General features: G+C 43.3%; 1 long non-coding RNA gene across 3 annotated transcripts in view; it reads left to right on the top strand.

The window, feature by feature from the left end:
- LOC111753183 (uncharacterized) overlaps positions 1–13,387 on the top strand; it is a 53,905-nt gene that overhangs the window by 15,596 nt on the left and 24,922 nt on the right. For all 3 annotated transcript variants that reach the window (XR_010322407.1, XR_010322406.1, XR_002788070.2), the window contains exon 3: positions 13,119–13,188. This is a non-coding gene — a long non-coding RNA (uncharacterized LOC111753183). The remainder of the gene's footprint in view (positions 1–13,118; positions 13,189–13,387) is intronic.

Here is a 13,387-nt window from a genome sequence, read left to right as displayed (position 1 = left end):
AGTAAACATCTTTCTGGAATTCTCTGCTTTCAGCCAGAATCCATCTGACATCAGCAATGATATCCCCTCCACATTCTCTTCTAAATCTGGCTTGAATTTCTTGACTGCTAGAACAAGAAAGTAGAAAATCAGCAAGGATGTAGTAGTCTTTGGACTTCCCTGGGTGGTACAAATGATTAAGCACTCGACTACCAGCCTAAAGGTTGGCAGTCTGAATTCAGTCAGTTCCCTGTTGATGTACTGCTGCAACTGCTTTTGAATGATCTTCAGCAAAATTTTATTTCCACGTGATTTAAATGATATTGTTTGATAATTTCTGCTTTTGGCTCTTTCACCTTTTTTGAAATAGGCATAAATATGAATCTCTTCCAGTCGGTTGGCTAAGTAGCTGTCTTCCAAATTTCTGGGCATAGACGAATGAACCCTTCCAGTCTGCATCTAGTTGTTGAAACTTAGAAGTATAATATTATAAGAATATTGTACTATAGATGAAGTGGTACAGTATCAGAAAGTAGATTGTGCTAAGTTAAATACGTATGCTATAAATCCTAAGACAATCACCAAAATAACAAAACAAAGAATTATAGGTTATAAGCCAATAAAAGACAAAATGGAATCATAATTCATTTAATCCAAAAGAAGGCATAAAAGTAGAAAAAAAAAAGGGGGAGCGACAAATAGAAAACAAATTGCAAGGTGATAGATTCAAGTCTAACCATATCAGTAATCACATTAAATGTAAATGATCCAAACACCCAATTAAAAGTCAGAAATTGTCAGATTGGCTTTAAAAAAAAAAAAACCAAGATTCAACTGTATCTCCTATAAGAAACATGCTTTATGTATTAAGGCACAAAAAGATTAACAGTAAAAGGGCAGGAAAGATATACCATGCTAACACTAGTCAAAAGAAACCTGGAATGGCTATGTTAATATCAGATAAAATAGATTTCAGAATAAAGAATATCAACAGTGATAAACGAGGTCGTTTTATAATGAAAAAGAGCTTAATTAATCAAGAGGGCATAGTAATCCTAAATATTTATGCATCTAATGGCAGAGCTTCAAATTACAAGAAGCAAAAACTGGTAGACCTACAAGGAGAAATAGACAAATCTACAATAATGGTCAGATATTTAAGTATCCCACTCTGAATGACTGCTAGAACAAGAAAGTAGAAAATCAGCAAGGATGTAGTAGTCTTTGGACTTCCCTGGGTGGTACAAATGATTAAGCACTCGACTACCAGCCTAAAGGTTGGCAGTCTGAATACACCCAAAGACTCCTTGGGATACAGGCCTGGTGATCTGCATCTGAAAGATCACAGCCTTGAAAACCCTGTGGAGCAGTTCTACTCTGACCTGACTGACATTCCTAGGACTCTCCAACAGCAGCAAAATACATGCTTTTCTTCAGTGCATACAGAACATTTACAAGATAGATCATACGCTGGGAAGTAAAACAAAACTCAATAAATTTAAAGGAATTCAAGTCATAAAGAGTATTCTCTGACCACAATGTAATTAGAAATCAATGACAAAAAAATTCCCAGAAAATCTCAAAATATTTGGAAGTTAAATAACATATCTCTGGGTGATGCAAATGGTTAAGTGCTTGAGTACTAACTGAAAGGTTTGAACCCACTGAGAGTTGCCTTGTAGAAAAGGCACAACCATCTGCTTCTGAAAGGTCACAGCCTTGAAAACTCCTTGGAGTGCAGTTCTACTCTGCATACATGGACTCACCATGAATCAGAATTGATTCAATGGCATCTGGTTTGGTTTTAAATAACTCATGGATCGAATAAGAAACCAGAAGAGAAATTAGAAAGTATTATGAATAGAATGAAAATGAAAACACAATATATAAGAATTTCTGAGATACTGCTAAAGCAGTACTCAAGGGAAAATTTATAGCACTAAGCACCTGTTTCAGAAAAGAAGAAAGGTCTCAAATCAATGATCTTGACTTCCACCATTAGAAACCAGAAAAAGAAGGGCAAATTAAACCCAAAATAAGCAGAACAAAAGACCAAAGTTTAAATCAATGAAGTAACCTCCCTCCCCCCCGCCAAAAAAAAAATACAGAAAATCAATGAAACCAACAGCTGGTTCTGTGGGAAGACTGAAAGAAAGGCCAGACACAAAAGAGTATGTTCCATTTGAGTGAAATTCTGGAAAAGTCAGGACTGTATTGATAAAGACCATCTCAAATGATTGCCAAGGCCAGGGGGTAAGGCAGAGTGTGGATTCCACTGTGTCATGAGAAAACGTTTTCAGCTAATGGAAATGTTCTGTATCATGATGGTAATAGTAATTACATGACTATATGCATTTGTCAAAGCTCACCGAATTGTATACTTAAAATTGATAAATTTTATAGTATGTTAACTATACCTCAATAAAGTTCATCAAAAAACTTTTCTAAGTGAATATACACTCGGACCTAGACTTGCCACCTTCAGGAGTCTAACCCACTTAAAATCTTGTATATGGGGTGAAAGATGTAAACCTAATGATGTTTGCTGCCATGTTGTTTGAAATAGTAAAACATTAGTAGTCATTTAGGAAGAGAATGTAGAAAATCCTCAGAGATCCACACACAAAAAAAACTATTAGAGTCAATAAATGGGTTTAAGAAGGTTGCAGGATACAAGAGCAACATACAAAAATCAATTGTATTTCTGTACACTAACAGTGAACAAAAGTGAAATTAAGGAAACAGCTCCATTTACAATAACATCAAAAAGGCTACACTTAGGAAAAAGTTTAACAAAAGGAGTGCAAGACTTTTACACCAAAACATTATTGAAAGAAATGAAAGAAGACCTAGATAAATGTAAAGACAAATGCGTATAGTCAAGTCCTTGAATCAAAAGACTTAATGTTGACAATAGTCTTCAAATTAATCTACAAATTCATCACAATCCCTACCAAATACTGGTTGAATTTTTTCAGATATTGATGAGCTGATTGTAAAATTCATATTGAAATGCAAGAGATGTACTCCCAAAAATCATCCAAGAAAACTGTGTGGATCACAACGGTCTGATCTGCAACCAGTCGTGGGAATGGCGTAGGACCGAGCAGTGTTTCGGGGTTACCATGAGTCAGGGGTTAACTTGACGGCAGGTAATAACATATATGAGTGAAATGGGGTGGATATAGGATTGTTGTTGTTGTTAGGTGCCGTCGAGTCGGTTCCGACTCATAGCGACCCTAAACACAGCATGAACGAAACACTGCCCAGTCCTGAGCCATCCTTACAATTGTTGTTATGCTTGAGCTCATTGTTGCAGCCACTGTGTCAATCCACCTCGTTGAGGGTCTTCCTCTTTTCCGCTGACCCTGTACTCTGCCAAGCATGATGTCCTTCTCCAGGGACTCATCCCTCCTGACAACATGTCCAAAGTACATAAGATGCAGCCTCGCCATCCTTGCCTCTAAGGAGCATTCTGGCTGCACTTCTTCCAAGACAGATTTGTTCGTTCTTTTGGCAGTCCACGGTATATTCAATATTCTTCACCAACACCACAATTCAAAGGCATCAACTCTTCTTCGGTATTCCTTATTCATTGTCCAACTTTCACATGCATATGATGTGATTGAAAATACCATGGCTTGGGTCAGGCGCACCTTAGTCTTCAGGGTGACATGTTTGCTCTTCAACACTTTGAAGATGTCCTTTGCAGCAGATTTACCCAATGCAATGCGTCTTTTGATTTCTTGACTGCTGCTTCCATGGCTGTTGATTGTGGATCCAAGTAAGATGAAATCCTTGACAACTCCAATCTTTTCACCGTTTATCATGACGTTGTTCATTGGTCCAGTTGTGGGGATTTTTGTTTTCTTTATGTTGAGGTGCAAGCCGTACTGAAGGCTGTGGTCTTTGATCTTCATTAGTATTTCAAGTCATCTTCACTTTCAGCAAGCAAGGTTGTGTCATCTGCATAACGCAGGTTGTTAATGAGTCTTCCTCCAATCCTGATGCCCTGTTCTTCTTCATATAGTTCAGCTTCTCATATTATTTGCTCAGCATCCAGATTAAATAGGTATGGTGAAAGAATGCAACCCTGACGCACACCTTTCCTGACTTTAAACCAATCAGTATCCCCTTGTTCTATCCGAACAACTGCCTCTTGATCTATGTTAAGGTTCCTCATAAGCACAATTAAGTGTTCTGGAATTCCCATTCTTTCACAGTGTTATCCATAGTTTGTTATGATCCACACAGTCAAATGCCTTTGCATAGTCAATAAAACACAGGTAAACATCCTTCTGTTATTCTCTGCTTTCAGCCAGGATCCACCTGACATCAGCAATGATATCCCTGGTTCCACGTCCTCTTCTGAAACCAACCTGAATTTCTGGCAGTTCCCTATCGATATACTGCTGCAGCTGTTTTTGAATGATCTTCAGCGAAATTTTGCTTGCATGTGATATTAATGATATTGTTCTATAATTTCCACATTCAGTTGGATCACCTTTCTTGGGAATAGGCATAAATGTGGGTCTGTTCTAGTCAGTTGGCCAGGAAGCTGTCTTCCATATTTCTTGGCTTAGGCGAGAGAGCACCTCCAGCGCTGCATCTGTTTGTTGAAACATCTCAATTGATATTCCATCAGTTCCTGGAGCCTTGTTTTTCGCCAATGCCTTCAGAGCAGCTTGGACTTCTTCCTTCAGTACCATCGGTTCCTGATCATATGCCACCTCTTGAAATGGTTGAATATCAACTAATTGTTTTTGGTACAGTGACTCTGTGTATTCCTTCCATCTTCTTTTGATGCTTCCTGCGTCATTTAATATTTTCCCCATAGAATTCTTCACTATTGCAACTCAAGGCTTGAATTTTTTCCTCAGTTCTTTCAGCTTGAGAAACACCGAGCGTGTTCTTCTTCCCTTTTGGTTTTCCGTCTCCAGCTCTTTGCACATGTTATTATAATACTTTCCTTTGTCTTCTCGAGCCGCCCTTTGAAATCTTCTATTCAATTCTTTTACTTCATCAATTCTTCCTTTTGCTTTAGCTGCTCGATGCTCAAGAGCAAGTTTCAGAGTCCCCTCTGACATCCATCTTGGTCTTTTCTTTCTTTCCTGTCGTTTTCAATGACCTCGTGCTTTCCTCATGGATGATGTCCTTGATGTCGTTCCACAACTCATCTGGTCTTTGGTCACTATTGTTCAATGCGTCAAATCTGTTCTTGAGATGGTCTCTAAATTCAGGTAGGATATACTCAAGGTCATATTTTGGCTCTCGTGGACTTGCTCTGATTTTCTTCAGTTTCAGCTTGAACTTACATATAAGCAATTGATGGTCTGTTGCACAGTTGGCCCCTGGCCTTGTTCTGACTGATGATATTGAGCTTTTCCATCGTCTCTTCCCACAGGTGTAGTCAATTCGATTTATGTGTGTTCCATATGGTGAGGTCCATGTGTATAGTCGCCGTTTATGTTGGTGAAAGAAGGTATTTGCAACGAAGAAGTCGCTGGTCTTGCAAAATTCTATCATTCGGTCTCCGGCATTGTTTCTATCACCAAGGTCATATTTTCCAACTACTGATCCTTCTTCTTTGTTTCCAACTTTTGCATTCCAATTGCCAGTAATTATCAATGCATCTTGACTGCATGTTCGATCAATTTCAGGGTGCAGCAGCTGATAAAAATCTTCTATTTCTTCATCTTTGGCCCTAGTGGTTGGTATGTAAATTTGAATAATAGTCGTATTAACTGGTCTTCCTTGTAGGCGTATGGGTATTATCCTATCACTGACGGTGTTGTACTTCAGGATAGATCTTGAAATGTTTTCTTTTTGACGATGAATGCAACACCATTCCTCTTCGAGTTGTCATTCCCAGCATAGCAGACGATATGATTGCCCGATTCAAAATGGATAATACCAGTCCACTTCAGCTCACTAATGCCTAGGATATCGATGTTTATGTGTTCCATTTCATTTTTGATGAATTTCAGTTTTCCTAGATTCATACTTCGTACATTCCAGGTTCCAACTATTAATGGATGTTTGCAGCTGTTTCTTCTCATTTTGAGTCATGCCACATCAGCAAATGAAGGTCCCAAAAGCTTTACTCCATCCACGTCATTAAGGTCAACTCTACTTTGAGGAGGCAGCTCTTCCCCACTTGTGTTTTGAATGTCTTCCAACCTGGGGGGCTCATCTTCCAGCACTATATCAGACAAAGTTCTGCTGCTATTCATAAGGTTTTCACTGGCTAATGCTTTTCAGAAGTAGACTGCCGGGCCCTTCTTCCTAGTCTGTCTTAGTCTAGAAGCTCAGCTAAAATCTGTCCTCCATGGGTGACCCTGCTGGTATCTGAATACCATTGGGATAGCTTCCAGCATCACAGCAACATGCAAGCCCCCACAGCACGACAAACTGACAGACACGTGGAGGGATATAGGATTAGGTGTAAGTTTACTGGTTATATATAAACTTCTGAAAGATTTGAAAATTTCACAAAGAGTGGAAGTTCCTTTCATAAGCAGAAAAGGAAATGAAGGTTTAAAGATAAAGGTGTAGCAATTCCAGGTTTCCAGATGCATGCAGCAAGGTGAGCCTGAAGTGTCACGGTATGGAGGGCCTGCCAGTAGCATTCCAGAGAATGGGCAGCCTCAGTTCAGATCAGGGACATGGATCGCCTGCCCCAGGGGGCATCTGGCCCATGGTTGAGTTTTGTTTGGCCTACGAATTTACAACTTTTACAAATTACATAAGAAATAAAGATTTCTGGCTGCTGAGTCTCCTGCTCTCCAGTCCCCCAGCCAGCATCACTGTTACATGTTTCCTGTCCAGGTTCTGTGTAATTGGTTTGTTGCCTGCTTGAAATGTAGATGTTCTTGACATTCCTTGAACTGCAGTGCCCACTTCTCTCTTTGGCCAGATTCTACTTATAAGGCACACATCTCCCCAGGGACCTCAGCTCAGGTCCATTGAGATTTCGATTTCTTCCATTATTTAACATGCATTTATTAAATTGTGTTTCTTCTCTAGTCTGAGCCCATTGTAGGCACAGTGGGAACAGAGATGAGAATATACAGCCCTTGTTTTCCGGAAGTGCACAGTCCAGCAGGGAAGACAGCTAGAAACAAATGTCTACTCGCAAGTGTGAAAACATGATAAACCAAACCAAACCAAATATGTTGCCATCAAGTCCATTCTGGCTGATAGCACCCCTATAGGACAGAGCAGAACTGCTCCATAGAGTTCCCAAGGAGCATGTGGTGGATTCAAACTGCTGACCTTTTGGTTAGCAGCCATAGCTCTTAACTACTGTGCCACCAGGGTTTCCAATAAACATGGTAGCAGAATTATATACAAGGCATAATTGGTGGGTGAGAGCATGCCCCTAAAGGAAGTGTGTGCACATGGGTGTAATTGTGAGGGTGGAGAGCAGTCCCTGGGTGGAGACAATCCCAGGATACCTCCATGTGGTTACCCTCTAGTCTCCTCTGGATCCTCCGTCTCCCTCCATGAAAGAGGAAACGAGGAAACTTCCATCTCCTTGGCACAACATGGCCAGATCCTCCCAGCCTGGAGGGTCACCTCCTCTGGCTTCCCCGGGATGCCTCCCCCAGAACAATGACCACATGCAAGTGCTAGTCTGTCAGGCAGTCAGTCTGTCTGTCTAGACTGCCCTTGGACTTCCCTTGGCTTCTGAGATTATTCCTTTAATCAGTAAACATTTACTGAGGGACTACTGTGTGCAGGCCCATGCCAGGTTCTGGGGATACTGAAGGACAAAACACAACACTGACTTCATGGAGTTTTCAGTCTCATGGTAGAGAGATGCGTTAAGCCACGAATCGCAGGGTCGTGCTGTGGCCAGCTGGCACATAGGTGTTCTCAGCAAACTTCTGCTGAATGAGTGAATGCAACATGGTCCAAATTCCTGTCCTGTCAGAATTGTTATCAGCATTCTCTTGTCACATTCAGCACATTTGTATTGAGTACCAACTATGTGACAGACTTAGCCCTGGGGTTTTTGGAGGGCACAGGTATAACACCAGTCCCCTTCTGCTCAAACTCAGAACCAACTGGGAAATAAACACATCAGCTAGAGATCAGAGGTTGCTTTTGCTACCAATCAAGCTGTTGGGAAAGTGATACTTTAGATCTGTCTATACCTCTCCTAAGTTGGACAGACTTAGCCGCTCTGTTCTCACGGGTTTCTCCTCCTTTGGGGTCCTTAATCAATGACCAAAGGCAGAGCAGAATACATGTGTGCTATGGGCAGGCAGATCCCAAGGAGGAAGAGATAGGAAAGGGCCAAACAGAGCATGTTTGGTTCCTTCTATCAACCTCACTAACCAGAAAAGCCACTCCTGTCCTTGGGAGGAGAGAGTGAGGGCAAGTGGGTTGAGACCAGGTGTGTTAGTTATTTCAGAAAAGACCACCCCATGGGAACAAGGGGAATGGGAAATAATCCTTAAATCTCATCATTCAAACCAAAGCAGTTATCCCACCAATTAGTCAATTGATCAGTCTCAGTGTTTAATGTAATCTAAGTAGCATAAGACTTTTCACTCCTTGGTAGATTTGTGGGTTATAGATAGCCACAAGTTTTTTATTATACCACCTGACAGAGAAGTGGGGTCTATTTCTCCACCCCTTTGATTTTGGGCTTGACCTGTGACTTGCTTTGAGCCAATAGAACACAGTGGAAATAAGGCTGTGCCAATTCTGGGCTTACCCTTTAAGAGAACTGGCAGCTTCCCTTTCCCTCTCTTGGCATCCAGCCACCATGCTGTGAGGAAGCTCAAGCAGTTCTGTGGAGAGTCTCATGTAGAGGAGAATCAAGGGTCCAGTCAACAGCCAGAATCAACTTGCTAACTATATCAGTGAGCCACTTGGAAGTGGATATTCTAGCCCCAGTTGAACTGCTCCAGCTGATGCCACATGGACGAGAGAAAAGCTGTTCCCACAAAGCCTTGCCCAAATTGCAAAATGGTAGGAAATAAATGATTGCTATTGTAAGCTGCTAAGGTTTAGGGTGGTTTGTTTCACAGCAATAGATAACCAAAATAGTAGGCATCGTGTCTGATAAGTCTCCTGTTCCCAGTCCCAGGTCCAGGGCTGCTACAGAATAAGAGCTCAGTGAGTGTTGAAGAAGTGAATGGATGGATGGTTGGATGGGTGGACAGTCTTGGGCCTGGCAGTTGATGGAGGGATATGGCAGAATCAAGGACCCAAAGGCCAGCAGCTTCCTGGAGGACAAGGGGACAGTCTGCTGGGTTCTTGTAAGACATTTCCTGGGCAAAGCCCCTGCCAGATCTACTGGAGGTGGCATGTTGCAGGTGGTGCCTCCACAGCTGTTCAAGTGAGGTGATGGCTGCAATCCAGAGACACAGAAGCCTCCGTGGATCAGCTGGTTTCAGAACCACACCATACCCACTGGAACCACCCCAGCAGAAGGGATGTCTCGACGAAGGACACCGTCCCTATCCCCGTTTAATTCGCTTCCAAGTTGAAGTCTCACACAATTGCAGCTGTGGGAGGAAGCGAACTCACATCTGGAACATGTGGGTTTTTTTTAATTTTTTAATTAATTTTTAATTTATTTATTGTGGTTTAAGTGAAAGTTTACAAATCAAGTCAGTTTCTCAAACAAAAAGTTATACACACCTTGCTATGTACTCCTAGCTGCTCTCCCCCTAATGAGAAAGCACATTCCTCCTCTCCACCCTGTATTCCACATGTCCATTCAACCAGCTCCTGTCCCCCTCTGCCTTCTCATCTTGTCACCAGGCAGGAGTTGCCCACATAGTCTCAAGTGTCTACTTGAGCCAAGAAGCTCAATCCTCACTAGTATCATTGTCTATCTGGTAGTCCAGTCCAATCCCTGTCTGTAGAGTTGGCTTTGGGAATGGTTCCAATGTTGGGCTAACAAAGGGCCTGGGGACCATGACTGCTAGGCTTCCTCCAGTCTCAGTCAGACCATTAAGCTTGGTCTTTTTTTTTTTTACAAGAATTTGAGATCTGCATCCCACTTTTCTCCTGCTCCATCAGGGATTATGCGTTGTGGAACACGAGGTTTTTACCATTCCAAACTCTGTAGTCCAGGAATGCAGCTGGGAGGAGGCTCGCTGCTCTGACCGAGGCCACACTTCATAAGCTAGCATTCAGGGCCCTGCATCATCTACTTTCAGGTCACCTCCCCACTCCCTGTCATGTATTTTGCATTGCAGGCAAACTTAGCTCGTCCCATTCCCAAACTCTGCTGCCCCTCCAGCCTAGCTGTCTTTGCATTTGCTCCTCCATTTGTGCAGGGTGCTATTCCCTCTCCTGTTTGCCAGAAAACCCTTAGTGCACGCCCAAAGACCCTTCCAGTGTCAGCCAGGAAGCTGGGTGACTCTTTCTCTCCTCTTGGTGCCTACAGCTATTGACTCGACTGAACGCAGCCCAGTATGATCCTATATTGTAATCGCGTCTGTGTCTGTGACCTCCACCAGGGCAGGGCTCAGAGTAACAAAAATGACTACTTAAAAAGAAAAAACTACTCAGGTGCTATAAATTATAAGAACAATCACACATCCAGTGTGTACAGGATATCAGGCGCCATTTTAGTCCTCAGTCTTATGAGCCAGGTACTAATGTTAGCCCTGGTGTCGTAGTGGTTAGGAACTCGGCTGCTAACCAAAAGGTTGGCAGTTCGAGTCCACCACCATTTGCTCCTTGGTAACCCTGTGGGGCAGTTCTACTCTGTCCTGTAGGGCCACTGTGAGTCAAAATTGACTGGCAACAGAACGGGGTCGTAGGTGAGGAAACTGAGGTACAGAGAGATTAACTTTCCTAAGATTTGCACAGGATTCAAACCCAGGCAGTGTGGCCTCACAGCCCCACTCACACCCTCTGCACTTTTCAGCATGTTGGTTTTCTCGTTCTCCCAGACAACTCGCCATTTTGTTGATGAGAACACAGGCTTGGAGAGGCTGAGGAATTTAGTCTGTGAGCTCTCAGGCCCCACCGTCTAGACCTAACTCTTCCACGGCTATGGTGGATCCCATCCCCCCAGAAACATGTCTGGGGCTGAGTCATTGCCAGAAATTTCTGAGCAAAGCCAGGCTGCCTGATGGTCTGAAAGTTATCAAGCCTGGGTGTCCTCAGAGGGCAGGGACAGGAAGCCCAAGCCTCTCCCCTCTGCGGGGGACAGGCAGCCAAGTGGTAGACCATGTCAGGACTTTTAACTCAGGCCAGCCTGGTCATCTGTGACAGGGAAATAGAACACAGGGGCAGGTTGAAGATAGATCCTGGACCCTCAGCCCTCCCCTTGCGTGTTGGCTGGACTTAGTGACTGGCTTCTAAAGAAAAAGTGATGATGTGAGACTCGGACACCTAATTATAAAAGGCATTTTGAATTCCTGCTTTCTCACAGATCACTTGCTCGGGGGGAAGCCAGCCCCCAGTCATGGGAACACACTCAATCAGTTCTATGGACAGGTCCATGTGGTGAGGAACTGAGGCCTCCAGCCAACAGCCATGCGAGTGAGCTACCATGTGAGGAAGGGGATCCGCCAGCCCCAGTCAAGCTGGCAGATGACTGTAGCCTCATCACCCAAGTACAGAGAAAGGAAGGCATTGGCGGTAACAAGGTGGGGTCCTGGAGAATCAGCTGGTGCCCAGCCAGTCAGTACACATTTACGACAAACAACAGCCCATTGCCATCCAGCTGATTGTGACTCATAGTGACCCTATAGGAAAGTAGAACTGCCCCATAGGGCTTCCAAGGCTTTAATCATTACGGAAGCAGACCACCACATCTTTTTCCAGTGGAGTGGCTGGTGGGTTTGAATCGCCTACCTTTCAGTTAGCAGCCAAGTGCTTTAACCACTGTGCCAAAAAAAAAATGCCAACAGGGCACACATTTACAAAAGCATATTATGTACCAGGAGTCTCTGGGTGGTGCCAACAGTTAAGCTCTTGGCTACTAACTGAAGGGTTGGTGGTTCCAACCAACCCAGAGGTGCCTCAGAAGAAGGCCCTTGCAATCTGCTTCCATAAAGATTACAGCCCAAAAAACCCTATACAGCTCGGTTCTACCCTGTAACACATGGGGTCACAGGAAGATGGAACCAACCTGCCAGCCACGAGTCTGGTTTTTTGGGGGTTTTTTTGTTTATGTGTCAGGCACAGGCTGGATGCTGAGAACTCAGTGGTAAGCAAAACAACACAGTCTGCCTTCATGGGCCTTCTTGCTCGGTGCAAGAAATTCGGTGCACACACCTTCCTCCCACCTCTCCTAATTGCTTCTGCCACCTCATTCTTCCTTCCTGTTAGAATGAATGGAGTTTCCCTCCCTCCATTCACTCAGTTGAGTGCCCACCATAAACTAGACTGCCTCAGTGAATGCAATAGACAAAAAGCCCTGCCCTCAGGGAGCTTGCAGTCTGTGAAAAACAAAAGCTAAGCAAGGAGTATAAGTTAAAGCGGTGAAAAAATAGGGGCAGAGAGTGAGAATGGTGACACGTGAAGAATGTCACCATTGTCAATACATGTAAAAATTGTTGAAGGGGTATATGTTTTGTAGCGTATATTTTCACCAAAACAAGCAAACAAATGACACAACATAACAACAACTAAACAAGGAAACACACAGAGAAGTGATGATTTTGAGAAATAAAGAGGTGGGGGGAGGCGGAGCAGACAAGGAGGATTCAGAACCTTTGAAAGGAGAAGAGACATTTCTTCCATCTTAGCAGGAGGGAGGAAATCCTGGTGGCATAGTGATTAAGTGCTATGGCTGCTAATCAAAGGGTTGGTAATTCGAATTGCCAGGTGCTCCCTGGAAGCTCTACAGGGCAGTTTTACTCTGTCCTACAGACTCACTACGAGTTAAAATCAACTCCACAGCAATGGGTTTGGTTTTGGTTTTCAGCAGGAGGGAAGGCAGAGAAGGTGAGTACAGGTGCAGATTCAGGTAGTATGGGAGAGCAGGAGAGGGGAGGGAAAGGGCCTTGGAGGTGTGAGGATCGATTGAGGAGAAGTTGTGACATAATTACTTCAGAATTATGTACTAGAGAACTGCAATAGGATTGCCTGGGCGCGTGAGTGCCCAAGGAGGTTTGTTTGCAACAATCTTCTGGTTATCTGATCTCTTTTCTCCTCAGTGCCAATATCAAGAAGGCAGATGGAAGGGTTCAACCAGGGTTGGAGCTTTTCAGGGGTGATGGTTTTATGGTAAGTCCATATGTTCTTCATACTCCTCCTTTGGAGAGATGCAGCTTAGTTCCCCTCTGCTTGCATGTGGGCTGGACTTAGTGACTCATTTCTAATGAGTAGAATAAAGAGAAAGTGATGGTGTGAGACTTGGAGACCTGGTTATAAAAGGCATTTTGGATTCCTGATTGCTCTCTCATTGTCATGGATTGAATTGTGT

This window comes from Loxodonta africana, chromosome 7 (assembly GCF_030014295.1).
Source record: "Loxodonta africana isolate mLoxAfr1 chromosome 7, mLoxAfr1.hap2, whole genome shotgun sequence".
In the NCBI taxonomy this organism is placed as follows: domain Eukaryota; kingdom Metazoa; phylum Chordata; class Mammalia; order Proboscidea; family Elephantidae; genus Loxodonta; species Loxodonta africana.
Note: the sequence above shows the minus strand (reverse complement) of the source record. Positions and strands in the feature narration are given on the sequence as shown.